Source organism: Kogia breviceps, chromosome 6 (assembly GCF_026419965.1).
Source record: "Kogia breviceps isolate mKogBre1 chromosome 6, mKogBre1 haplotype 1, whole genome shotgun sequence".
Lineage (NCBI taxonomy): Eukaryota > Metazoa > Chordata > Mammalia > Artiodactyla > Physeteridae > Kogia > Kogia breviceps.
The window spans coordinates 82,446,716-82,474,274 of NC_081315.1; the positions used below are offsets into that span (position 1 = coordinate 82,446,716).

Genomic DNA, 27,559 nt, shown 5'->3' on the forward strand with positions numbered 1-27,559 from the left:
CGCGTACCGCAAAAAAAAAAAAAAAAAAGGTAGATTTCTACTAATTTGAAATGCCCAGGTCCTGGATTCTAGATATTTGTCACAGATTTACTGGCAAAGGTAAAACCCTGAAGCCTCTCTCATTTTCTCCTGTTCTGTCTGAGCCTTAAAAACAAGTAATATAGCCTCTGCTCTAGGCTCTGGCTGATAACATAAATGGGAGTTTATCATAAAAAGAAAAAGTGTCCTTTAGGAAGTCAACTGTGTCTAGATCTTAAGCAGTTGATAGTTGGGTCACCCTGTCCAAGTTCTTCAGGGGGCCTTTGGGGTTTTAGAGAAGAATTTCATAGTTTTTAAAAAAAACACATGAAGTTTACTCAACTGGTTCTCTATGTGAATAAGTCCCTTTGAGACCTTCCTGCAAGTAAATGATGATAGCAGCACAGAAGACAATATTTGAGTGATTTAATATTTTGTTCAATATTCAGGTAGTTCGAGATCCTGGATCCTCTCTAAGCAGCCTCATCCCAAGAATTGAGAGTTCTACTATGTTGGTGCTCAAAAGTGCTCTGGCCTGGGGCTTCCCTGGTGGCGCAGTGGTTGGGAGTCCGCCTGCCGATGCAGGGGACGCGGGTTTGTGCCCCGGTCCGGGAGGATCCCACATGCCGCGGAGCAGCTGGGCCCATGAGCCATGGCCGCTGAGCCTGTGCGTCCGGAGCCCGTGCTCCGCAACGGGAGAGGCTGCAACAGTGAGAAGGCCCGCGTACAAAAAAGTGCTCTGGCCTTTCACATAATATAAACTACGCATGAGAGATCAATGTGTGCTGTTAAACCTATATTGACTGACTTCATATGAAGATGAAATTCCAATATAAACTCTGAAAAAGTAAAAGGTTTATTTTAAATTTCCAGGCAATTACAAGAGAGGCAAAATGTTGCTTTTTCCAGCTGTATTAGTTTTTTGGGAAAAAAAAAAAAAAACCGAACAGACTTTTCCTCTTTTATGTTTCATATGCAAGCCACAAGCCAGCAAACACTGGTATTTACTCCAATGTTAATAAAAGTAAATGACTTTGTGGTTTGGGGTCACTGGTATAAAACTTGTGCTCCTTTTAGTTTATGTTATGTACAAAAGTTCAAAATTTCAAGATGCATCCAGCACTAACTGATGACTTACTTATGCTTTTCTACAGTGATTCAAAGCACTTTTTCAGTTTATGTTTGAATTACTTCTGCTTTTCTATGCCAAATGCTCTGTGATTCCTGTGGGATGCTTTTTCTCTCTTCTTCTATCTTTTTTTACCCTTATGATGTTAGAACTTTTTTTTTCTGCTGGAGCCATCTCCTCGATTATAATCTACTCAAGGAGGCAGTCAAACCCATGAGGAGTTACATTACCAATGAAACTCTCGTCTCAAACTGTAAGTTACCAATAAAGATTTTTTTTCCAGAGAAATGGAATCTAATCAATCCTTTTTGCAGTTGCCTTTTTATTTCCTAAAGGATACTAGTCAACTGGGGCCAGTACAAACAACTTGAAAAGAACACTCTAGGACCTAATATGCAGATGCCAAACATACTGCCTCCCTCCCAAATCCATCAAGTCCACACACCAGATGTGGGGACTGCCTATACCCAAAGTTCAGCATGCTTTCAAGTCAGTCTTTCCATCAGCCAGATGCTCAAGCTGACAGTTTCCTTTATAATTATTCATCACATGAGGAGAATTGTGCAGACCTGAAGCAGCAGCTCCCTTGGCAATGCTGCCCGAAATGCTAAAGAGATTGGTCTTCTGCCTGCTGTCCAGAAACATGCTACTGATTTAGACAGTCCTGCAGAACAATCAATCATGGTTTCAGCCCCGATGAAGGGCCATGGGCTGCACACATTCATTTCATTAGGATCATACTTAGGTCTGAGGACTTCTTTATGTTTTTAAGCTAAGGTAATCACTTCCATGAAAAGCAAAGGGACAGCCTGTGAGGGGGAAAATGCCACCTGGGCTAATGTTTTGCTGATGGCTTTCATAATGTTTTAAGTCTTCAAAAAAAATAATTCCAGATTATGTTGAGGGCCTCCCAGCCCTTAAGGAATTGCCAAGCTTTTCAGAACCTAACAGAAGTCAGACACCAGCCCTAAAAGCAACTCCAGTAAGGTCTGCCTCCCCTTTCTGCTAGTTTTGTGCTAAGTCTGTCATAGACATCCTAGGGGAATAAATCAATAAGCTAAGACTGTATTTTCTCGCTCATGTGATTAGGTATCAATACAACGATGTGGGACCACAGACTCTAAGATTCTCAAAAACCATCTGTAATTTTCTTTTATGCTTTTTACCTTTTTCTTTTTTTAAGCAAAAGACAGTGAAAATTGTGCAACTCACAATAGAACGATGCATCAAATGAGGTGAAATCTCTTTGGTCATTTTAAGCAGTCGAAGAAATAAGTCCAAACAAATTGCATCTAGCACTGCTAGGCCCTGAGCGACAGAAACCCGGCCACGAACATGGATTCTGAAGCCAGACTGCCAGGGGCTGAAACCCTCCCTGTTCCTCCACTTCCCACCCGTGGGCAATTACACTGAAACACTTCCTGCCTCAGTTTCCTCATTTGTAAGTTAAAGATAACAACAATGCCCAATTCATAATGTTTTTGTGAAAAGTCAATGAATTCGTAAGTGCTTAGGAAGTCCTAGTGTTTAGAAGAGGACCTGGCAGACAGTAACCACCACATAAATGTGCATCATTACTATTTCCACAAAACGATAAACAAACCAGATTATTGCATCTTGATCATTAAACAAATGGAAAGAAATTAGGAACAAGAGAGCCATTCAGAAATGATTTGTTTGTTTGGAAGAAAAACAAAACAAAACCCAGCAATTTCCCAACGGCCAGTGGGGCAGCGCCTGCCACATCCAGGTCCGCAGGGAACTCAGAAGAGCAGGAAGTTCGTCTGGGCAGACATTTCCTCACCACCCTGCAAGTCACTCTGGTGTAAACATCAACCACACAAACTGAAATAAAAGGCTTAACTACAAAAGGAAAAGCCCGAAGGACACAACTTCTCAGCCCCTCATAACAGCAGGCAAGTGAACCAAGAGAGGGCTGGCAGGCAGAGGAACTGGTGACCAAAGCAGGTCACTCTTTCCAAAGACTGCGTTGAGCTCGAGTGGAGTGTATGGTGGGCGGTGCTCTGACAAAGTTGGAGCTCCGGGGTCGTGGAAGCTGCAGCCGCTCCGAGAGGAACACAGAGCTTGCTGGGAACAGCTCAAGCTTCACCATAAATCTGAAGTGATAACCTTCTCACGTTCTGAATGCCATGATCAAGTCACCCTAAGTCAGCCCTATAGATTGAAATATTTAACTTTACTAAATATTAGCTCAAAGGTATGGGTAGGAAAATTAGTCACAGAATTTTAGGGCTGGTTAGTTCTGCAAACTCCTCCAGAAGCAAAAACCTGCCTCGTTGGCCTTCTTCCTGCCTTAACGTGGATCAAGAACCTGCCCCTGTCTCTGTCCTACCTCCTTCTCGGAAGCCTTTGTGGCCAAGACCCAGGTTTGTGACCATCCTCCCCCAAGACCAGAATCACCTTTGCTCTCTCAGTTCTGCTGTCTCAGCCCACCCTCCATTTCCTCTGTCTTCCAAACAGTGAATCTCTCAGACTCTAGGGGTGGACCCATCACCAACATTTTAAACAAGATCCACCCCACCCCCAGCCCAAGGAGACTCTGACTCTAGTTTAGACAGTGCATTCCTTGAAGTGGTAGAGCTGTAACTTTCATTTGCTATGTCCAGTGCCTATCGCAGTGCTGGTCACACAGTAAATGCTCAAAAATATTTATTTAATGAACGAATCCACAGTAATTTCAACTTCAGAGGACTTAAGTCTTTGAATCTCTTTTTTTGCAAATGAGAGCCTTCTCCATTCCATGTCTGCCTCACCTCAAACCTCATCTGCGCCCCACCCTGTGCAGCATCTCCTGACAGATACTGAACTCAGAATGTTTCCTAATGGCAGCATCTGCTTCCTTGCTACCCATTTACCCTTGACACTACCTCACACCTACTGGATCGACTTTTCATTTCCATCAAGATCTCCAATCGCCCTATTCTACTATCCCGTTGCTTCTGTTTTGGCTTCGATGAGCTTTCTTTGCAGCTAGGCTGCATGACTGACAATTTTAGATGGAATCACTGTCTCCTGATTTGCCGAGGCTTGGACCACATGGTCTACTCTGTACCCTTAAACAAGTTCACAAATTCTTAGTGGGTGGCTCTCTTCCCAAAAGTTCAACTATCACTTGTAGGAGAACAACTTTTACATTTATATTCTCAGCCCAATCTCTAACCAGACCCAAATGTGATGTCCAAGATAGCTTCACACATGTAGCTTGCTGGATCCTCAAACCTACCATGGTCCAAAACGAGCTTAGTATCTCCCCTCCCAGAGAAGATTCTTCTCGCAGTTTCCCTATCACTACCAAAACTACTACAAGTGCATTTGCCACAAAGACAAACTTCAGTACCTGTCTTCTCTTTATTCCCGTCATGCCCCCAGCATTCCACAATTTTATAAGGTCTGTTCATTTTACCCCTTCACTGCCTCTCAAATCTGAATTTACCTTTCTATTTGCACTTTAATACACCTTCATGACAGCATATAGACCAGCACTGTCCAACAGAACTTTCTGCAATAATGGAGATGTTCTATATTTGCATTGTCCAATATGGTAGCCACTAGCCACACGTGACTGTTGAGCACTTGAAATGCAGCTAGTGCACCTAAGAAACTGAATTTTAAATTTCATTTAATTTAAATCACCACGTGAGATTAGTGGCTACCATACTGGACAGCACAGACATAGCCAATTATAATTCCATCTGTGCCAGTCCTTTGTTTGCTCTCAGATCCATTCCCTACTGCCCAAACCCCCTCTCCGCTTTATATTACAGGGGACTTCTAATTCCCTGCCTCGATTGACAACTGGCTTCCAGGTAAGTTGTCAGTGAGAGGCTTTGGTGAGGACTAGGGCAGGAGGAAAAGAGAGGTCAGAGAGCTTCTCCCTCCCTAGCTTTGGCTCAGGTGGCACCTCCGGCCGTAATTATCTCTCCTCCACAGCTCCAGCTCTCGTGCGTCAGCCCCTCCCTCCACATTGCCAGCACTCATTGGCAGCCTTCACCACAGTTCTAGTTCCCACTGAGCAGCCTCAGTGTCTGGGCTCAGGTAACACTATCTTCTCCATGTGTCCCTTCAGCCCTAGGAATAGTAGCAGCCATTCTGCCATTACTAATCTCTGACTGGCTCACTGTTCCCTTGGGTTTCTTAGCCCTTCATCCATCCATGTAACCAACTCCCTCTATTAATTTCCTCTGTTAAAACACCCAACATGGTTTTTGTTTTCCTCACTGAAGACTGATATTCCATCTTTACTGGAGTTTCCTCATGAACTTTAATTCATCCTCATAACTGCTACCATGAAACCAGCTATAATCGTCATCTTCTCCACCAAAATAGTATATTCTTTACTTATGTTTTTGTTTTGCTTAATCAAAGTGTGTTTTTTTTAAAAAAAGTACATCAGAAATCATCACTTATTTGGTGCGTGCGTGTCAAGCATTACGTTGGGATTTTTACATATCATAGCTCACTTTTCATTGTAAAACCCTGACCCTAAAAGAGGTCAGTATTTTTATCCCCGTTTTTATAACTGAGTCTAACGAGGCTTAGAGAGCAACTTACACAGGTTAAATAGCAACTAAGTGAGTGACTCAGCATGCCTCAAGAGTTCTCCTCAGGTCATACAAATTCCTTCCTCTCTAGCATACTATTCAGACGCTGTCAATGACTCCTCATTGTCTCAGGAAAAAGTCCAATTTCCTCAGCCTGCTCTTCAAAAAAGATTCTCAGCATTCCAGCTTTAATCATCTTCCCAGTCATAGTCCTATTCTCTCCTTATTCATATCCAGATTGACTATATGCTGTTTTCCCTAGATGTGTGATTAGTGTTTTCCCACCCCTGTTTTATCCCTCAGGTACCTCTCAAGACCTATTCAAAATTCGATTTAATTTCAGCATAATATATATGTAATAATTGCCTACTGTTTCCAAAACACAGTCATCTCGCCTTTCTCTGAAGTTTCCCATTTCATAAGTTCTCATTCATTTATCTATTGTTTGGCTTATATTCTAGTTGTATTCTTGTTTTAATACCTTTATAAAAGTGTTAAGTATTGGGGGATAAGTCATGGTGTTTTAAAGATTTTTTAAAATCTCCCATCAGCATCTAAGAGTGACTTTTTTTTTTTTTTTTTTTTTTTTTTTGCGGTACGCGGGCCTCTCACTGCTGTGGCCTCTCCCGTTGCGGAGCACAGGCTCCGGACGCGCAGGCTCAGCGGCCATGGCTCACGGGCCCAGCCGCTCCGCGGCATGTGGGATCTTCCCGGACCGGGGCACGAACCCGTGTCCCCTGCGTCGGCAGGTGGACTCTCAAAACACTGCGCCACCAGGGAAGCCCTAAGAGTGACTTTTACACACCACTTTTAGATGATCTGCAAACATTTGTTCAACTCATTTACATAACTCTTCACAGATGCAGCATCATGTGATTTCTCAGAAGAAATGGAAGTCAAAGCCCTAGGCTTTGCCCAAATTCTTTACCTTCACCATGATAGGGACATGGATTCTAGAGTCAAACTGCCTATGCTTTAACTCAGCTCCAGCACTTAACACCTGTATAATTTGGGATGAGCTACTTAACTACCAGGGCTACTGTTTTCTCACCTATAAAATGAAAATAATAAAACTATTTGCCTCATAGTACTATTGGGAGGATTAAATGAGCTATTTATATCAAGTGCTTACAACAATGCCTAGAATACACTAAGTGCTCAATAAATATTAGTTCTTAATAATATGACATCACCTCCCAAACCAGCGGCATGATGGACCTGGTTAAAGTGCACATAATTTCCCTAAGTCATGGAGCATACATCTCAGATCCATAATCTCCCTGTAGGTCTTACTCTGGCCTCCAGAAAACAAGTAGTCTATACCTATAAAACAAGGTGATCAAATTTGTTATAAGCAGAATAATGTCAATAAGACTGTGAAAGCAAGATAAAATTAATTGACCACTGAGAAGTTAAAATATTTCAGAAAATTTATCTAAATTGAGAGTTGTGTGTCCAGTGAAACCCACTATATTTGTTACACCATGCCTATTGCAGAGAAAACACAGACGTTTTCCCTGTATCTAACCAATATATGAACTCTGGACTTTTAGCTTTGCTGTGCCCAGTTTCCAAGTGGTCCTCTCCTTCTGTGAGCTCTATCTAGCTCTGATGGTCTTAGCATCAATGACAGAGTACTGGTTGGCCTCTCCTTCTTACATAGTAACAGAATATTGTTCTTGTCCTTGAAACCCAGCCCCTGTATTCTGAGGAAGCCCAGGCCACACAGAAAGGCCACATGTAGATACTATGGTGACAGTCCTAGCCAAGGTCTCGGCTCACCTCCAGCATCAACTATGAGATATGGGAGCAAGCAAGCTGCAGATGGTTCCAGGCCCCAGCCTTTGAGCTGACCTAGCTGATGTTGAATGGAACAGAGACAAGCTATCCCTGCAGAGCTCTGACCAAATTGCAGGTTTGTGAGTGAAATAAGGTCTTTCATTGTTTCCAGCCACTAAGTTTTTTGTGTAATTTGTGAAACAGGCACAGTAACTAGAGCAGACAGTATGTTATGTAGCAAAAGCTATCTGATAAAGGCAGTATCTTCTACCTGCTTCTACCTTGGTATATCTTCCTAAAAACTGCAACATTGGTCAAAGAAGGTGGTCCAGGGCACACAGTGTTGTTTTAAATCTAGATCTGATAATTTTTTTATTTGTTTAATTAGTTGCTTAAGACACGGTATATTACTTACTGCACCAGAGGAATTTGTGGTTGCTCTTTTGGACAAGAAAACATCACCCCTCTCCTCCAAAATCAAATAAATATAATAAGAGAAATAAGAAAATGCATCAGAGTAATACAGATTTCTGAAATCTCCAAGAACAGAGAATCCAGCTGGATCGTTCATTTTCTCTGTTAATAAAATGATATGGTGTGAACCCTAAAACCAATATTAATAATAAACTGTGTGAGAAATATAAAGATAGCCATGTTTCAAAACAATAGCTGATAAAGCTATGCTGCTATTGAGTCCTAAGTTTTATAAGCACTGATAGACCAAATATTCTTATTAACAAAATCATTATTGTAATAAAATATATTGGTCTAGCTGTTCCACCGATATTATAAGAACCCAAACCCATGCAGGCAAAAAAAAAAAGAGGCAGATGTCTCAGAACAGGGAACTGAATAAAATCAGAAATAAAGTTATGTTAAAATACAAACTTACTAACTGGATAAGTAATTATATTATATCATATGTCTAAACGAACAAGGAATTTCTAAGTCTTTAGGGTCAAATCAGAAACTATTACCATGGGATATCTTATCTGAAGCCAAAGAGTCCATGCTTAGGAACAGGTTAATGTAGCCAAAATGATTAACAAAACTCTTGACATTACAGAGTAACCAGAGCAGTTAACAATATAGAACTTAAATAATTCACCAAACTCAGAGCATTAAATTTATCTGTGCACTGAGTCAAAGCAACCAAACGCAGAGGTCCTCATCAGCACGTCTGCAGGATGGATGTTTGTTTGTTTGTTTGCTATAAATCATTTGGGGCAGTGAATGAAATAAACCTAAAAGAAGACTAAGTAGATGATGTGAAACACCTACTGGAAATAGCTGCAAGTTGCAGCCACATTCTTAGAAGCTGATTTAAAGTAATAACTAAAGATCACGTACGGCTGACCTTGCACAAAACAGTGTCCTCCCCAAACGCCCAGGCTCAGCTGTAAGGACCAATGCAAGCCACAGCTCTCTTCAAACCACACAATGCAGCCCCGTCCTCCCCCCGACCCCCACACCGTCCCCCGCAAGGACTGCTTCTAGCCTCATCACTTGGGCTCACCCTCTCCTTTTAGGGTCAAATGGAACACACCCAGACGCGGTCAACCAGAATTTGCTCACAATATTGCTTGATACATTAAATAACAAGTCATCCTTTTCTCTAAAGCCATATGTTTAAACACTATAATTGATAGCTGCCTCCCCTTTCTTCATCTTTCAGAACAATCAGCTATTGCTTGCCTTCTAATCTTGGAAAACTATATTCTAGAAAAGAAACTACACATAACTATGTACAACAGTCAAGCCCCCAGAGAAATACAGTACATTTTATGTCTGTATCTATAGTATTCATGTCAATAACCCCAAACTAACCAGTTAAAGGAACACGTTTGCATTAAATTTGACTACATGTGCACCCATGCACGTGTGTACACGTTCATGCACACGCACACACACAGCTGTAAAACCCTCAGAAATACATTTTCTGTGCTATCAAAGCATGTGATGTAGAATCAGAGGTCAGGACTTCGATCTCCCATTTTCTCACCACTGAGCATGGAATTGCCCTTAAGGCACACCTACCATGTGTGAAAATAGACTAATAATCAGATCAGATTCACAAGTGCTCCCTAGAAAATAGCCTGCTGTGAATGTTGACGTGCCTTGCATAGCTTATGCCTCGGCTTTATCTTTTAGAAACAGCTGTTAAGATGTGCACTGCCACTAGACACACCACCTAGCGTCACTCTCAGAAGGCTGTTCAAATGCTACAGATTTCTCTGGATCCTACTGGGCAAACGCACCAGGAGGGGTGTGGCATCCTCGGCACAGGGTGAACAGCTGGCCGCACCTACTCCCAGATATGCAGCCATTTCGCTTCCGGAGGTGTATTCTCTCTCTCTCGATCATCCACCCATTTGAAAAAGCTCCATTTTTATTCACTTCCATTTAGCAAACATATACATTTTTTTAAGAATGCCAGTGGAAGTCTTTAAACTTCTCTACCAACTGATGAAATAGAAATTAAATTTTAGTTTAATTTAATAAAGGGTGATCAAAGAGAATCACTCAGCTGCTAAATTTACTCACTCCCTTATTTACCAAGCAGATTCTGTGCAGTCCTTGAAGGGGTTTACGTCGTAGTGGTGGATAAAAACATTAAGCATGCATGTAATTGCAAATAGTGGTCAGGCCATGAAGGGGTCATGAAGGCAGTTATGGAAAAGGATAATGGGGGGGGGTGATTTACATGAGCTGGGAGGACAGGATTGGATAGGCCTCTCCTGGTATTTAAACTTAGCTCTGAAGGATCACAAGGAGTTGACCAGGTTAAGAGTGTCAAAGCGGGTGGGGCAAGGAGAAAAGGGTGGAAGAAGAAAAGTGAAAACAGCAAGAATGTTCCTTCCAAAAACAGTATAAGTGGAGGTACTCAGGCAGGAAGTTATTTCTGAGAATCAAGCTATGTATAACAAATAAATTGGGGACATGAAAGAGTATTAAAATTGTTAATATAGAAAGAGGTAATACAAACAATGAGACAAATACCCCCAAAAGAGAAAAGAACAAAGGACATGAACAGAAATCTTACAAAAGGAAAAATATATGTATATACCAATACATATATATGCTAATATTCATAAGATGCCCAACTTAACTAATGTTCGAAGTAAATTAAAGCCAAGAGATACCCTTTTCTCTCTGTCCTACTAACAAAGAGACTGGTAATCTCAGCACTGGGTGGGGCAGGTGTGGGGTAAAAAGTCCTTTTGTTTCTGAAGTCTTTCTAGAACACCATCTGGCCACCGATCAACAGCCTACAATAAGTGCATATCTTTTGTCGGCAACCCCAAATTGAATACAATGAAGTAGGAAGGGTGTGAATGATTTCTCAGAACATACCAGGCACGGAAGGACATACACAAATATTTACCAAGCACCTAAAACGTACAAGGCACAGGTACTGTAGGTGCTGCAAAGATGAGTAAGGTCTTCTCTATCCTGAAGAGCTAGTTTACCTACTGGGGGCAACAGAAAAGGACACATTTAGGTATAAGATGGGTCAGACAACGGTAAGCATGAAAGAGATGCAAATAAAATGCTTCAGGCTCATCCCCAAAGAAGGAAGAACCATCTGATTTTGAGGGCTCAGGGAAGATACGGCATCTGAAATTGGCCTTGTAGTACAGGAAAGGGATGAAGGAGTTGGACTTAGGTAACTCCTGGGGGTGGAAGCGTGAAGAAACAGGCACTGTCCCTGCCTCTTAAGGGTCTACAGTTTGGCAAGGACATTAAACAAATGTGATGAGAAGACAAAATTTCAGGAAGCTATGAGAATATCATAAAGGCAAGCAACAAAAAAGACAATAAACTCCAGTGTTAGTGAAAATATATGTAACTGAAACTCAAATTCAGTACTGATGGGAGAGTAAGTTGGCGTAATCAGTTTGAGAAGCAACTAACTGATCAAAACAGAAAGGCCAAAGAAAACACAGCTCACATGACTTAACAATTACACAAATATACTTAGAGAAACTTGTACAAGGACATGTGCAAAATTGTTCCATCCATCAAGGTTTGCTACAGTGAAAAACTGACAAACCCTAAGTGTTTATTAACAGATGGCATGAATAAGTAATGGTTTTTTCATATAATAAAACTCAGTAGCAAAAATTATGAATTAGAATTAAACGAATAAATCTCAAAGGCAAAGAAAATTAGTTACAGAATGATACAATCAGTGTGTTACTATTTCTATAAAGTTCAAAAACATGCAAAACAATATTATACGTAGTTTATGGATACACATATACAGTAAAAATATATAAGTGTGCATGGGAATGATAAAAACCCCAAAATCAGGCTAGTGGTTGTTTCTAAATATTCAAAGAGAGTGGAATTGGGGAGAGATATAGAATGGGCTTAAATATATATTATACATACTCCCTTCCCTGGATAGAATGGAAGCTTTTGAAGCCAGGACAACACACATTATCTCTAAGTCCTCAGCAGCTACACTATGCCCCACAAGTTATCCATCCTCAAAAGTCTGTTGAATGAGTCAACATTTTATGTGAGCGTTACTCGGATGCTTGCTGCCATGGTTTTGCTTGGGCACATCTCTCCTCTCAACCGTATTTTCTAGCTATGCAACAGATGTAAATGTTTGCATACTTCCCAGGGAATCAAAATGATTGGAAAACCCAGTAATAAGCTGACACAACGGCAGCCCTTAGAAAGGCAGTCTCAATAAGAAAGAGCTACTGAAGTAGGAGATGGCCAAAGACGAAATGGGATTCCCCCAAAAGAGTGACTTTCCAGACCCTGAAGGTATTTTTATAGTGAAGTGAGAAATCTACTTGGTGCAAAAGTTATGAAAGGGATTCAGGAACCACATGACCTCAAAGACTTTAGGATTTTTTTTTTGCGGTACGCGGGCCTCCCACTGTTGTGGTCTCTCCCGTTGCGGAGCACAGGCTCCGGACATGCAGGCTCAGCGGCCATGGCTCACGGGCCCAGCCGCTCCGCGGCACGTGGGATCTTCCCAGACCGGGGCACGAACCCGTGTCCCCTGCATTGGCAGGCAGACTCTCAACCACTGCGCCACCAGGGAAGCCCGAAAGACTTTAGGATTCTTGCTTCAATGACCACCAAAAAGAAGCGATCTCAAATTCCTAGTCATGTCACTACAAGCCATCTGTATGCTCCCCTTTATTGCCTGCACACGATTCTGTGTTTTCCCTTGCACGATCTTCTGGACTTCTCCATCCATATTAATGGTAGGAATTAAAGCAGTCCCTGAGAGCTGTTTGTAGGTCAACCATTGTTAGGAGGAGTAAAGAATTTTTCCCTTCACAATGGCCCAAAGGGAGCTATCATGTGTTAAGTCTGAACTTTTGAAGATACTACCCTACTTCAGATGTACAGCCAATTCATCATCCAAGACATATTTTCAAACCGAGAGTGCATAGAAAGCTGACGCACCACCTCACACAGAGGGACTTGTAAGTCTATCTAGCAACAGCGAAATGCTCTAGAGGCCATAGGCAGGGGAAATAGCCTAGGTTATCTGCAGAAGAAATCCATACACCAAACAGTTATAGTAAAGGTTCTGAAAGGAAACAAGGCAAAGCCTTCAAATGAGGACTGGGAACAGTGAAAGCATTGAGCCCCACTATTTGATAACTTTATGCAAATTAGCCTCCACAACTAGGAAATAACTTCAAAAAGGAGCTAAGAAGAAGTACCAGGTTGTCATGGTAGAAAAAGCACGCTTTGCCTTGTTGCAGTTCTTTCCGTACTGGAAGGATGGGGGCTCTGTAGACTGGAGCTTGAGCCTACAGGAAGAGCCTGGCAGGGGCTGGGTTGTCTGACGGTGAAAAGAAAATAGTTCTCCCAGAAAGCCTGTCCTAGGGCTTATGAGAAAGCAAACTGGCAAGTGAAGACTCCCTCGAGAAACACACCCTAAGCTGGCAGAGGCCCCCCAAAGTAAGAGGATGGGGTGGGTGGAGCTTAGCTAAAGAGATGAATATTTGTGCAGCATAAAAAGAAGAAAGAGGGCTTCCCTGGTGGCGCAGTGGTTGAGAGTCCGCCTGCCGATGCAGGGGACACGGGTTCGTGCCCCGGTCTGGGAGGATCCCACATGCCGCGGAGCGGCTGGGTCCGTGAGCCATGGCCGCTTAGCCTGCGCTCCGCAACGGGAAAGGCCACAACAGTGAGAGGCCCGTGTACCGCAAAAAAAAAAAAAAAAAAAAAGAAAAAAAGAAAAGCAAACAGTGCAATAATTGAATGTGCAGTGCTACCCAAAAGGTAAAAGTTTAAAATGAACACTGTAATAAGGTAGCAAATAGCAAGGCAACTCTTTGAAACCAGAAACTGCAGGTCTGTGAAATGCAAACGTTCCTCACGTGCTCAAAACTTAAAATATTTCTGCTTTCAGCTACAGAATTTGAGATGAAATATGAAATGCATATTGCAAATCACATGTTGACACAAAAGGTCAATCCTCAAATATTCCTGAACCAGCACACGACTGGGAAGGGGAGGACCTAGGAGGAGGAAAAACTCCCAGGAGTTGGAAATGGAAGAGGGTACATAGCAGGAGGTGGGCTCTGAGTTTTCTTTTGATCATGAAAATAAATGTTTTAAAAACACTTTTTGAGGGTATTTCTTTTTTTCCATGTAATGTAAATAATTTTTCCATGTAATGTCTGTATTTCTGAAGACTGACATGAGAAGGAAAGGGAGACCCTAGTGGTAATGAGTTTATTTTATGCAAACTCTCTCCTCATCACCGTATTTCAGCTCCTATACTTATTCTGTGACAAGCTATACACACGAAGTAAATTATCCAGCTTAAAACTCAGTCTATTCTGATAAAGGACAATTTCAGACTAATTCAAATATGTAAGTACCCCTAGATTATACAGCAACATTTCCTACAACTTTTACATTACAAAATTAAATTTTCTCCCTTACTATTTTACTCCCTGCAGCAAATCTGCTCCATAGACATTTATGAAGTGCCAACAACCTGCCAGGTACCCCACTCCATTCTCATACCTAGCTAATTTTCCTAACACAGGTTCACCCAATATTCCTATTCTGATGTTACTTTCCAAACATTGTAGTTTTCTAAATGCCCCCAATCCAATAAATCTATAAAATTCAATTGATAAAATAGGTTAAATAGGTCTTCAATAAAGAGAAATATATCCTGTTCCTGATTAGAAAAAGTTAATATTATATGTATATTTACCTCCCTAAATAAAATTTAAATTCAATTATGTATCAATCAATGTATGACTTGAATTGTGTTCCCCTCTCTCTGGTTCAAATGTTTTAGTCCTAACCCCTAGAACCTCAGAATGTGACCTTGTTTGGAAATTAGGTCATTACAGATGTGATTAGTTAAGCTGAGGTCATACGAGAGTAGGGTAGACCCCGAATCCAATTTGACTGGTGTCCCTGTCAACGGGGAAGCTTTGGACACAGGCACACATATTGGAGAATGCCATGAAGACAGCCAAGGAGAGAGGCTCAGAACAGAGGCATCAAAATACTGCAGGGCACACAGAGAGGTGTGGGGGACAAATATCAGCTTTCCTGCTTCATCAGTGTATGTTTGGTAATATAATACTATATTAATAGTGTGACAAATATAGTTTATAAATGTATTTCTATATAATAAATTGTGTCAGCCTGGATGTGGAAGTTCATCTCTTTCCTCAAGGCTTCTGTTGAGTCAGTACCATCAATCCAAGAGAAGAAGGACTGGGAGACCATGATGGCTAAAGGGTACGGGGTTCCCTTTTGAAATGATGGATGAAAATGTCCAAAAATTGATTGTGGTGATGCTTGTACAACTCTGTGAATATACTAAAAAACACGATTTGCATACTTTAAGTGGGTGAATTGTATGGTACGGTATATGAACTATTTCTCCAAAAAGTTGTCCAAAAAAACTACAAAGATAAAAGACCTAAAGAATTGTGCTTCCTTACATATTGCAAACATTGTATCTATTATAGTTGCTGGGTCAGTGCAGGCCAAGGGGAAGGCAGAAAACAGCTAGGAGCACGCTGATGAATGAAAGCATTTCTTCATCAGACAAGTGCCGGCAGCTGCACCTGCAGGTATGCTGTAGCTTCTGAATAAGGGACTGGAGTGCTGTGGTTGTCTGCAAGCCCTATGAGTCAGACAGGGCCCTAGCCTGAACCAGTCAGCCTCACCTCTCCAGTCTGTGGTGGGATTTTCTGGTCTAGCCAAGCCTAAAGCAGCCTCCAAAGCTGAGGCTCTAGAATACAGGAAAAATAATGTTTTACCTCATTGACCATGTACACCTGTGTGGACACACACGCAGAGCACGGATACAAAGTTTGCAAAACAGTACTGACCTTTCACTAGAGTCAATGTACTGTGATATTTGCTATTCCATTTCATTTTTTAAGATGCTAGTCACAACCCACTAGCTTGATTTTATTATCCTCAAAAGGGTCACAAGCAGCAGTTTAGAAATCACTGCTCTGTGGGTAAGAGGTGAGATAAACGGGCATTTGTCTCAATATGCTCTTCTCCACTGTTCCACATTCTGCGGGTCTAGAATTAATCCACTGGACCAGAATTTTCCCTCGGTTTAATAAAAGATGTAGTGATTGACATATGTTCCATATTATAAAAAACAGATTTTTAAGAGCAGATGTGCAAATCGCAACTCCATTACTTTCTTAAAAAAGAAAATTTGGTTTTCCTTGAAGATTCCATGAATCATAGTCCTCTAGTTTGGACTGACATCACTGCAGTAATAATAAAAACAGCATTTTGCTGCCTAACAATCATATTACTTATTTCCAGACATAGACGCGAATGGTTATCCTGTTAAAGAAGCAAAAATCGGCATTTAGCCTAACTTACCCAAAGGCCCTGTAGCCTTCTCACACGACACTTGCTCCTCTTGTAATGAAATGAATTAAATTAACCTTCAGATTTGTCTCTGATGCTTCCATTACACTGATCTACTTCAGAATCTTCAACTCAGAAACACACACACACACACACACACACCATTCATCCTTTTCCTCTCACAGTAATTCAATTTCTGAAGCCACTTTCCATTTTAAAGAAACTTTGAAAGATCAAGAAAGACGTGGGATTTTATCACTTATCTTTAGATAAAGCATTACCAATTAGATTTATATACAGGCGTTTACTAGTTAAATCATAAACGCATGGTTTATTCCTTTAAATTCCAGCTAATGGCCTTAGGGCTCACGTTGTCTTCCACCACTTACTCAGCACATCTCTCCATTTGTTCACCATTCCAGAAAGGTTGGAGGCTGTGTGGCACATTAACTCATTAGCTGGTATGAAAATAAAGCAATCAGCATTCAAAACTCACTTTATTCCAGCTATTTCCATGCTGTGCTCTGAATACTGACTTCTAAAAGTTATGGTTCCACTCTCTGTATCTGCGAATCTCTTAGGATAATCTTCCCTTCCCGATTGATTAGGAATCTAGTTTTTCATCTAGTTTAACATACACTTGTATGCGGCATTCATAGACTCAGAGGTTTCAAAAGTGCAACAGGAATAGGAATGCTGGTTTAAATCCTCTGGACACTGCTACACACCCCGATTCCACGCTGCCCCAATCTTACAGGTCCCATCTGTTACGACGGCCAGAATGGAGACTTTTCCCCTACTCTGCTGCAACTGAACCTGGAGTTTAGAATTGTGCCCCTCATCTTCAGCTTGGAAATGGACTGGTAGCAACCCTCAAACCCTTTGACAAAAAAGACCTCTTAGAACAATCACTCGATGTACTGAGGCTTCGAACCATAATCCTTTAGGGAAAGTTCATTATACCATATTTGAACTCTTAATTCTCTCAACAATGGCAATTCTCTAGGAATTCATTCATAGAGGGAAATAAAAACCACTCTAAGATGATATATATTTATCTTAGCCACAAAGAACCAAAGTCCTCCAAAGATTGCATTTGTTTTATCAAACCATTCTGGGAAATTGCCCTGGAAGAGAAAGGTTTTGCCAAGACCAACAGATAATAAAGCAAGATATCAAGGTCAGTAGCTACCCTGTCTCCAGAATGGACAGAAACTCAGGTCATCATGCAAAATTAATTTCCATTTTTAGGCTAAATAAATTCCATTTGAAAAGTATTGTGGAAAGAAACAGGTCAGTGGACAAAGAGCTAAGGAAAACTTCACATATTTTTATGCTTTCCTTGATTACCTATTGGAGGAACTAATTGTAACAATCTACTTCTACTATTTTTCTTAAAAATACTAAGAGTGCTTCAACTGCAATATTTATTGCCAAAAAATTTAAGGACAAAAAAATTCCACAGGTGTCTCTGATCCCTTCCACTTTATGGTTTCTTTACACAGGCTCTCATTTCAGAGGACTGCTGTCATTTTCCACCTAAACTAGTGCTGGGGAACACAGGACGTGACGAGTCCACCTTTCACGGGCAATCAATGAACTGATCATCAATCAGAGGGTTGAGATCCTAAGATGCTTCCTACAAGTTAATAAAGAATGGAAAAACAGTGAAGATACTCTTCCTCTGTACCTACAAAAACACATATTCGTTATTGAGCAAGACCAGCTAGCCAGTAGAAGTTGGCAACATCACCAATAAATCACCCAGCACTTTGACCTCAGTCTAATGGTCTGGTCATCACAACAGAGACTGTGGATGGGCAGATTTAGGCAAAATATAGTCCACAAGATTTCTTTTATGAGTATTATATCCATAACCACCAGGGAAAGGAAGATTATCCTAAGAGACACTCAAATCCCCAGTGTTGAGCAAGACTGAAAATCTCATTGCTCTGAGGGTCAGCCCCGGGGGCACTGAGGTTTCTAGGGATGCCCCTCCTTAGGGCAGATGGGACCTCATGTTGTTGTACTTGGCAAGGGTTTGTGGTTGTGTCAGCTCCTCTGTTCCCAGGGTTATTTGGAGAGGGAAGCGCTGCTGTGATATTTTGACTGCCTGAGGAGAGGTGGAGTTTGGCAGGCAAATAAGCCATTGTGTTGGGCAATGAAGAGTCACCACGAGCACAAGTTATGAACTGGCCTGACATCCACCAAATAGTTTTAGGACCAGTGACTTGGCCAGTGACATACCTTGAAGGTCAAGCTCACGTATTGGCATGGATTTTCCTCCAAATTCTGTAATTGTATATCATCCTTCTCACTTCTCAAAGCAACTACAAAAATAAACTAATGCTACACCCTGAATAACAGAGAGAGAAAATTTACATATGGCATTGAAAAGTCACCAAGTGGCTGTTTAGGAGTATGTATCAAAAATAGAATGTTGTACAAAGAAAACCTGCCAGATTTTAAACTCAAACCAAATGAGTGTCTAAGTTTTGGGAACTATTCAGACTCATGCAAACTGGAAGAGCTCTTCTGTCTCTAAGTCATCTCCTGCATGCACTTTGGCTCCCTTCAGTCCCATTGACAATAGCTATCCAGATAGAGATATCCTCATTGTCTCTGATTAGTTTTCTCTGAAGGATGCAGCCTTTTCTGTCAATCACAGTTTTCATTAGGTCTAGGTCAACTTGCATTTCCTTGAGTCAGTGAGTTTTATGTGGGCACACTCTTCAAAACAAAGCAAGCAACACAGATGGAAGTTGCTGAGTTGCTTATATTAATAGCTCTCAACCCTTGAGGCCAAGGGTTGAGGCAAATCTCCTCACATCCTTTTCACGCTGGAATTAGAGACACAGCAGCACCTGCTCTGTGAGTCTCTCTCAGCCAAGCTGCTCCCTTGGTTAAATGAGAACATTCCATTTTATCTGGCAGGAGAGCTTTCCTTCAACAGGTGTATTTCTGATGTTTTCAGAAAAGAGTTTATCCATGGCTTACAGATATCGTATATTAAAAGAACTTCATTTCTCCTAGGAACTGGTGCTTTTGAATCACATGTGAGGTTTTGAAAAATACAGCTGCCCTGGCTTCCTGAAATCTGGAAAGCTTTACAACATGAAAGAATGTTTTCATTGGATAATAATCCATTTGCAATAAGAGCAAGGTCCATATTACTATTAAATGTGTTTATCCACTGATTCATCTGAACTCTCCTTGATTTGCTTTAAATACTATAATCAAATGTTGTTACCTAATTCAACATAGATTCAGGAAAGCAATCTGGAGTCTCACAGGTGGTCTGAACTCAATCATTGCTCACATTTGCTGCACTGCCAGGGCAGAAAGAAAAAGACATCCAATATAATTTTTTTTCTCTTTACATTGGAGCATGAGACACAAAGCTTTTATGCAGGAACTCATTCCCAAAAGGTGAGACTGGGTCTTGCTAGCTTATGTTTCCATTTAAACAAATCTCTAACTAAGCACACATGAAAACTGATAGGACCCTTCCTTTGATAAAAATCTAGTGTCAAACATTGACAGGCAAAATTTAAGTCACTTCCTGAATTGCTGAACAGTTACACAAAAAGAATCACCAAACACAACACATTCATATTTTTCCCTTCCACTTACTTAGCAATTCCTTTCCTCAGATTAAAAACCGTAGTTTTCCAGCAATTATTGTTTATCCTGGTTAAACTACTGATGTCTAATAATGTAATTACATGTGATAAAATGGAGTGAGGCAGGAAAGGAGACATGTGCAGCTAATATGATTAAAACTCAACCCATTATTATGTCCATATTGCATCACTATAACATAAGTGCTTTTGTGAGAAGCTGTATTTGGACTTCTGAGTGTTAGAAAGTCTCTTCCTGCATCAAGCCGGTCAACAAAATGAATACAGAAAGTCTGTTTCGAAAATACAGGTGATTTCATCCCACAGTGGAGACCCACACTAGTGAAGATCTCAACTATCACCGAAATCAGTTATCCTGATTTCACTAATTTGCTTCACAAACATATACTGAGAGCCATCTGTGCCAGGGAACATACCAAACATGTGTACAACAGTGAGTCTATTTTACACACGACTCTAAATGGCCAAACTCGTATCTTTTGTAAAATACTTTTTTGGCGGTCTGTTCTGGCCCATCTGTCCTCTTTTATTTTAAAATTAAAGTCTAAGAGAAGGAATCACAACCCTTGTTTCCCATACCGTCTCCAAGTTCCCACTAACCCAAGAGTTTAAGGACAGAGGGAGACAAGAAGCAAAACTACTCCTAATTGTAATTACTCTCTATTTCCTTAGCAGAGGTCCCACTCCCAAAAATGTAAAATTAATATATTTTTAGCTTATACTATTATTAGTTTCTACAAGCAAATGAGTTTATGTTAGCAAAGTAGACATTTAATGTTAATTTTTTTATAAAAGGTCTTTCATTCTGTAGGAATGGAAGTCAAAGTAAAACCCAAGGAAAAGAAAAATAGAGATTATTATATACCACTTAGCAACCTAAGCTCCTAAATGAAATAGCACTATTCAGAAATCAGAACTCTTCACCACTGAGAAATGCATTTCTTAAGTATCTGTGAAAGATTCTGTTTCGAATTTGTTTTCCAAATCCCATGCATATTTTAGACAGTGGGGGTGGGGAGGAAGAAAAATTCCAAATATTTAATACAAATTCCACTCCCACCTTCATTTTCCCTCATATTAAGACTAAGGCACAATGATGCCTTTACCAGAGGGGGAAAAAAAAAATCACAGATTTGAGACACAGCACACCCTCAGTACTGAAGTCTTTCTCTTTAGAAACTCAAAAACAGAGCCAGAGAGAATCGAGCCGAGAAATCTACAACAAATACCAGTATTTTTTAATATACTCATTAGATCTTTACTTAAGATATTACTAATAGATTTTATTTGTAAAGAAGCTATTTGATTTTCATTTTCCATTAAAACTGAACTAAATTTGATTTCTATAATAATTTAGACATGCATTTTCATATTCTCTCCAAGTAATTTCAATGCAAGAGATCAGCTGAATCAAGAATCCCCAGCAATCCACGTCATCCTTGACTTTCCAAGGCAAAGAAGAGGTAGAAAGAAGGACTGAAGTCATTACCACCTATACATGCAGCACCAAGTGAAAGAGACCTCCAAACCATGAGACAAGAGTGAAATCTAACATGAAGGGAAAGAATCTGTGAACAATGAGAGTCAAAGACTTAAGACCAAACTTCTGATTCTGCCACTTCATATTCAGAGTCACTGTAAAGGCTTTTGAGAGCGTCACAATTTTTTTTTTATACTTGGTCACCATAGAATTAGTATATACTTGGTCACCATATTACCAAAAACAGACAATGGTATTTTTTTCTTCATTTTGTAGACCCTAAAATTCTAGACGATTGTTTATGCTGTTTTGGGCCAACAAATCCAAATGGTACCATATTGCACCATTTAACCAGTACTGGCTCACATAACAAATTATTCTGCTAAGTACAGGCAGTTTTCACACTCCTGTCTGACAGGCTTTATTCTTAAGGAAAGTGTTAAAGTCAAAAAATATTTCGGCAAGACATGATTTTTTCCATAGAAACATTTTTCTAATTAGATGCTAGTTTCCTGATTAATATCCTTAAAAAATAAAATTACTATAAATACCGTGTTTAATCACATATAAAGGATATAATTAAGCATTAAACATTTTCTTGAAATTGTTACTTACAGAGGACCAACTAATTACAAAATTAATACTAAAGTTTATTTAATGATAAGTATCTTCTTTTTACTTCTTCCCTTCCTCTAGCAGCAGTAAACTACAACGTATAGAAACACTACCTTAATCACGAAACATCTACCAAGGTGCAAGTGTACAGCAGATGCTCAATACATGAGTTGAACGAACTGCCAAGTGATTAATAAGGACTTTGGGAGAAACTACTACAATGATAAGTGTTCTGCTGCCCTCCCCTTTTTGAATCTCCCTGCCCCTCTCCCCCACATATACATTTTGTTGTAGGTGCTCGAAATCTCTTGGTGTTTCTCCTGCAGAGGAGGTTGCAATGTGTGCCCATCTGACTTGACAGCAATAACCTGGGTAGACTGGATGAGAGCACGACCTGCTGGAATTCAGGATTGTCCTGGAGAGAGTAAGGAAAGCCGCACCATCTGCCAGCTGAAGGGTCCACCTTCCATGTATTCACCTTTACTCCCAGGGTTTCCTCTTTGGTCAGGCTCTGGCTTTCCCCGGAAATACATTCCCCTCACCCTCACACCAAAGTAGCACTACTCAAAGTGCCATCTGTGAGTTCATCCTTACAGGTCCATGACATCACCATGGACTTGAGGATGAGCATTGGAAACTTGCACAGCAGTTGGCATTGCCACCCCATCCGAGCACGTGATCAGACGACTCGTCTTGCTGAGCAGGATGTCAGTTGGTTTAGGTGTTGGCCAAGTGGCTGGGTGAGTTGCATGTGATACAAGTTGTGTACTAATCACAACATAATACAGTGTGTACAGTATTACAATGGATTGGAAGCTTTAAAAAACAAAACAAACCAAAACAGTCCTTCACCAACAAAGTTTGAGAAGCGATAAAGAGCACAGGCCCTGGCGTCAAACAGACCCAGGAATGAGTCGCCCGGCTCTACCACTTGGTCACATGACCGGAGCGAGTTACTTAACCTCTCTGAACCTCCGTCCTCTTATCTGAGCAGATCAGGATACAGGAAGCTGTGTCTCTGTTAAATGAGCCACTTCCTCCCTGTGTCGTGTAACGGGCGACCATTTCAATATGTGTGCAATACAAGGGTCAGTCACACACTGCATATGCTTTGGATGTGGTTTGTTCCACAGCTGTGTGAACAAACTGATAGCTGTTTTGGGCAACAGTTCGCCTGCAATAATATAGTGAGTCTCCTAGCATCTTCTCATACCCCGCGTGGAAAATATTTTGGCAACAAATTCTGTGCATAATGGGCTGCACAGGACTAGATCCTGTGGTCACTAGATCCTGTGGTTTGGACTTAACCACATGTGACAAATTCACTTTGGGCCATTGGGAAAGCAAAAATTTCTCAACTCCATCCAACAACAGCTGAAGACCTAAAAACAGCTTTCCAGATGCCTTTGATGACTTAAAGTCATAAACATGGAAAAAGATGTCTGGGAGAACAAGAGGAACAAATTTATGTGGAAAATAGAGGGAAATACACAGAAACCTTCTAACCGGCATACATCAGGCCATTCTGGCCACTCTGTAAATGGAAAACAAAAACAAAGCCCCTTTCTCATTATTGCAAAGCCCATCTGCAACACCCCGAGCACAAAATCTGGAAAGATAGCAAATAAATGCTCCCTTTTGATCCGTCTATGCCATTTTTGCCTGTAAAATCGTGCTTTAATGCTTCCTTCCTTTATGTAAGTTAATTACATTACAGAGTTTCCTTTCTATTAGTTATAAATGCCATCTGGGTGGAAACCTAACAACACATCAGTGAAACTACTCACATGGTTCCGAAGTTTTTCACCCTCAATCTGTAGGACTATCAGCAATAGTCTTTAAGAGGCTCCCAACAGGAAAGCTCCATAATGCCAGGGCTGCTTTATAACATCAGTCGTCAAGCTCCTTACACACTTCTGGCTCCTATTACACTAGTTGAGTGAGAGGTCACTTGGGTCACATGGGACCTTACAAGGTTTCTGGGGAGAATAATAGTTTTTCTGTATCCCTTCCTTATGAAAGACAAGTGATCAGCACTACTGTCTAGACATTCAAAGATATTTTTCATGGACACAAACTAGGTTTTTTGTGTGTGTGGTTTTTTTTTAAGTGAAAAACGGATTTACTTTTATTCTAAAGCATGCACCCAGCTACAGTAGCCCTTCTGGAAATCCTTCTTGAGAAGATTTTTGTGTCAGGCTCACGTTTAGAAATAACAAAGAACGTAACTAAAGGGATCCGAGCTCCCTGACAGTATTTGACACGTCACCTAGGGGACTCTGGAGATGGATTTCATTTTTAAAGAATTCACCTTTCAGTTGGAGGTATGGAAGACCAGCTAGAAACCATGTCTTTTTACCCAAATTATCCACTTTATAACACGTCTCCTTAGTGGACTTCTTTCTACCAGTGCCACACTTCCAATATAGACCTGGACGCTCACCAAATCTACGTTTCCCATCCTCTGCAAACAAAGCACTGGAAAACATATTGAAGTTCCTTGGGTATGACCAAAGAGTATGCACAGAAATGTAGAAATGTCTGAATTCCACCTCCAATTCTGACAGCATCTCTCACACAGATTGTTCTGGCACCATTATTTTAATTACTTTACATGCTGCCTCTACAATCCTGATGATAAAATGGAAAAGCTGTTTTGCTGGAACTTGTGCTGCAAATAGCACAATGACAATGTTAGGAAAAATCTCTCATGGTATTAACTGGCTCACAAAGATTATTCTTAACACAAGCTGTCCCCAACATATGGATATTATTTCTGAGTGGCCCAGACCGGTGAGCAGGTCCAATGAAGCCTGTGATCCCAATCCTCCAGTGGGGACAACAGCCCACCTTTCCTGGGTCAGAACAGCTCAAGGAGAAGGGACCTGGAGGTGTGCCCACTCACGGTCCAGTGGTACCACAACGATGGGCAAGTGCAAAGAAGCAAGAAGCCTGGTGTCCGGAAATCTAGAAGGAGATGAGGAAACACGAGGCTCAAACTACCCCCACCAACATCACCTCCAACGATGGAACGAGGATTACTGGCATCCTAATTTGGAAATCAGAAGGTTTTTTTTTTTTTTTTTTTTTAGAAAAACAGATTTTTTTGTGTTTCTGTGGCTTTTGCCATCAAAAGAAATTACAAGAAATGAACTTTGTCAAAAACTGTAAATGAACTTAAGACTGCCTACACCGTTCAAAGTAGAGTAAATATGGTATACTGTTTATTTCTTAAGGAGTCAAAATCTTCCAAAGTAAGGATGAGTGGATCATTTAGTCATGTAGTGGCAATTGTTTTCATCATACTTCTAGGAAGCGATGGGTCAGTAAACTGTTACAATTTTCTACTTTGATACATTTTGGTACAAGACCATGCTCTTCCATGATGTTCCCGGAGAGCTTCTCTGAGGCTCAGAAAGAACTGAGCTCTAAACCTGGTTTAATCGTTAACCATTCAGTCTGGACAAAGCTACTGAACTTCACTCCCTACCCTTCAAAGTTCTTATTTATCAAATAGACAGAAATAATACCTTACTAGAAGAATGAATGTGGAAAAAAGTAAAGTTAATTCTAGCTCTGTTCTGCACCCAGATGAACAATGAAATTGTGACTTCAATGTTTCCAAGTGACTTTAGTTTTCTACTGCTGTTGTAACAAATTACCACATTACTTTTAGTGGATTGAAACAACACAAATTTATCTTCTTACAGTTCTGGAGGTCAGAAGTCTCACATTAAGGTCTCGGCAAGGCTGCTTTTTTTTCCCCCACAGCTTCACAGGAGCTTTCCTTGCCTTTTCCAGCTTCTAGAGGCTACCTGCATTCCTTAGCTCATGGCCCTTTCCTCCATCTTAAAAGTACATCACTCCAACATCTGATTCTGTCGCCCTGTCTCACTCTTAGAAAGACCCTTGTGATTACATTGGATGTACTCAGATAAGCTAGGATAGCTTTTCCATCACAAGATCCCTAACTTAAGCACACCTACAAAGTTCCTTTTGCCATGTAAAATAACATATTCAGAGGTTCTGAGGATTAGGACATGAACATATTTGGTGGCCATTATTCAGACCACCAGAAGGAGGGAGACCTAATTGTAGACAAATCTGGCAAATATTTAGTCCAATGAAATAAACGGTTCCATTAAGTTCAGCCTTTTTAGGCATCATGATCAGTTGCTCAGATTTCTTGCTCTCCTCCTGGAGAGAGGGGGTTATATCTCCATTAGTACAGTGACATGAGATATGGGAACTCAAATCAGATGGTGTCCTCTTAATCCTGGGTACCCTCTGCTGCAAAGTGACCGGTCTGGGCTGCTGCCTGGCCTGGGGACCACAGAAGTGAGATTGGCTAGATCTCTCACCCTTGATATCCCATGGGCACCTGCTATTGACATCCATATCTGGTGGTCAGGGCCTTGGGTACCACCAGCCAGCCTCCAGTGGTGCTAGAGCCAGCTCTGGGTCTCGGGCTCCACCCAGTTCCTGCCCTAAGCCCCACTATCTTTTTTTATTTTTTTAACATCTTTACTGGAGTATAATTGCTTTACAATGGTGTGTTAGTTTCTGCTGTGTAACAAAGTAAATCAGCTATACGTATGCATATATCCCCATATCCCCTCTCTCTTGCATCTCCCTCCCACCCTCCCTATCTCACCCCTCTAGGTGGTCACAAAGCACCGAGCTGATCTCCCTGTGCTATGCGGCTGCTTCCCACTAGCTATCTATTTTACATTTGGTACTGTATATATGTCCATGCCACTCTCTCACTTCGTCGCAGCTTACCCTTCCCCCTCCCCGTGTCCTCAGGTCCACTCTCCACGTCTGCATCTTTATTCCTGTCCGGCCCTTAAGTTCTTCAGAACCTTTTTTTTTTTTTTTTTTTAGAGTCCATATATATGTGTTGCATATGATATTTGTTATTCTCTTTCTGACTTACTTCACTCTGTATGACAGACTCTAGGTCCATCCACCTCACTACAAATAACACAATTTCTATGGCCGAGTAATATTCCATTGTATATATGTGCCACATCTTCTTTATCCATTCATCTGTCGATGGACACTTAGGTTGCTTCCATGTCCTAAGCCCACTGTCTTTTTTTTTTTTTTTTTTTGCGGTACGCGGGCCTCTCACTGTTGTGGCCTCTTCCGCTGCGGAGCACAGGCTCCGGACGCACAGGCTCAGCGGCCATGGCTCACAGGCCCAGCTGCTCCGCGGCATGTGGGATCCTCCCCGACCGGGGCGCGAACCCGCGTCCCCTGCATCGGCAGGCGGACTCTCAACCACTGCGCCACCAGGGAAGCCCCCGCCCACTGTCTTTTAACGCAGCTACTTTCTGAGTCCTCTCTTGAAGAAATTAAGAACTTTTGATGCCACCACACAGGAGCTGAGAGAGGACTGTGAGTGCAGCTGAGACCTCCTTTTACCTGACCTCACCATTGTGTCCTCTTATGTTGCTGTTCGCCCCTTCCAGGTTGGCAT

The 27,559-nt window shown here is 41.2% G+C and overlaps 1 protein-coding gene across 14 annotated transcripts in view; it reads right to left on the reverse strand.

The window, feature by feature from the left end:
- LIMCH1 (LIM and calponin homology domains 1) overlaps window positions 1–27,559 on the reverse strand; it is a 349,588-nt gene that overhangs the window by 242,831 nt on the left and 79,198 nt on the right. The gene's annotated exons all lie outside the window — the stretch shown is intronic.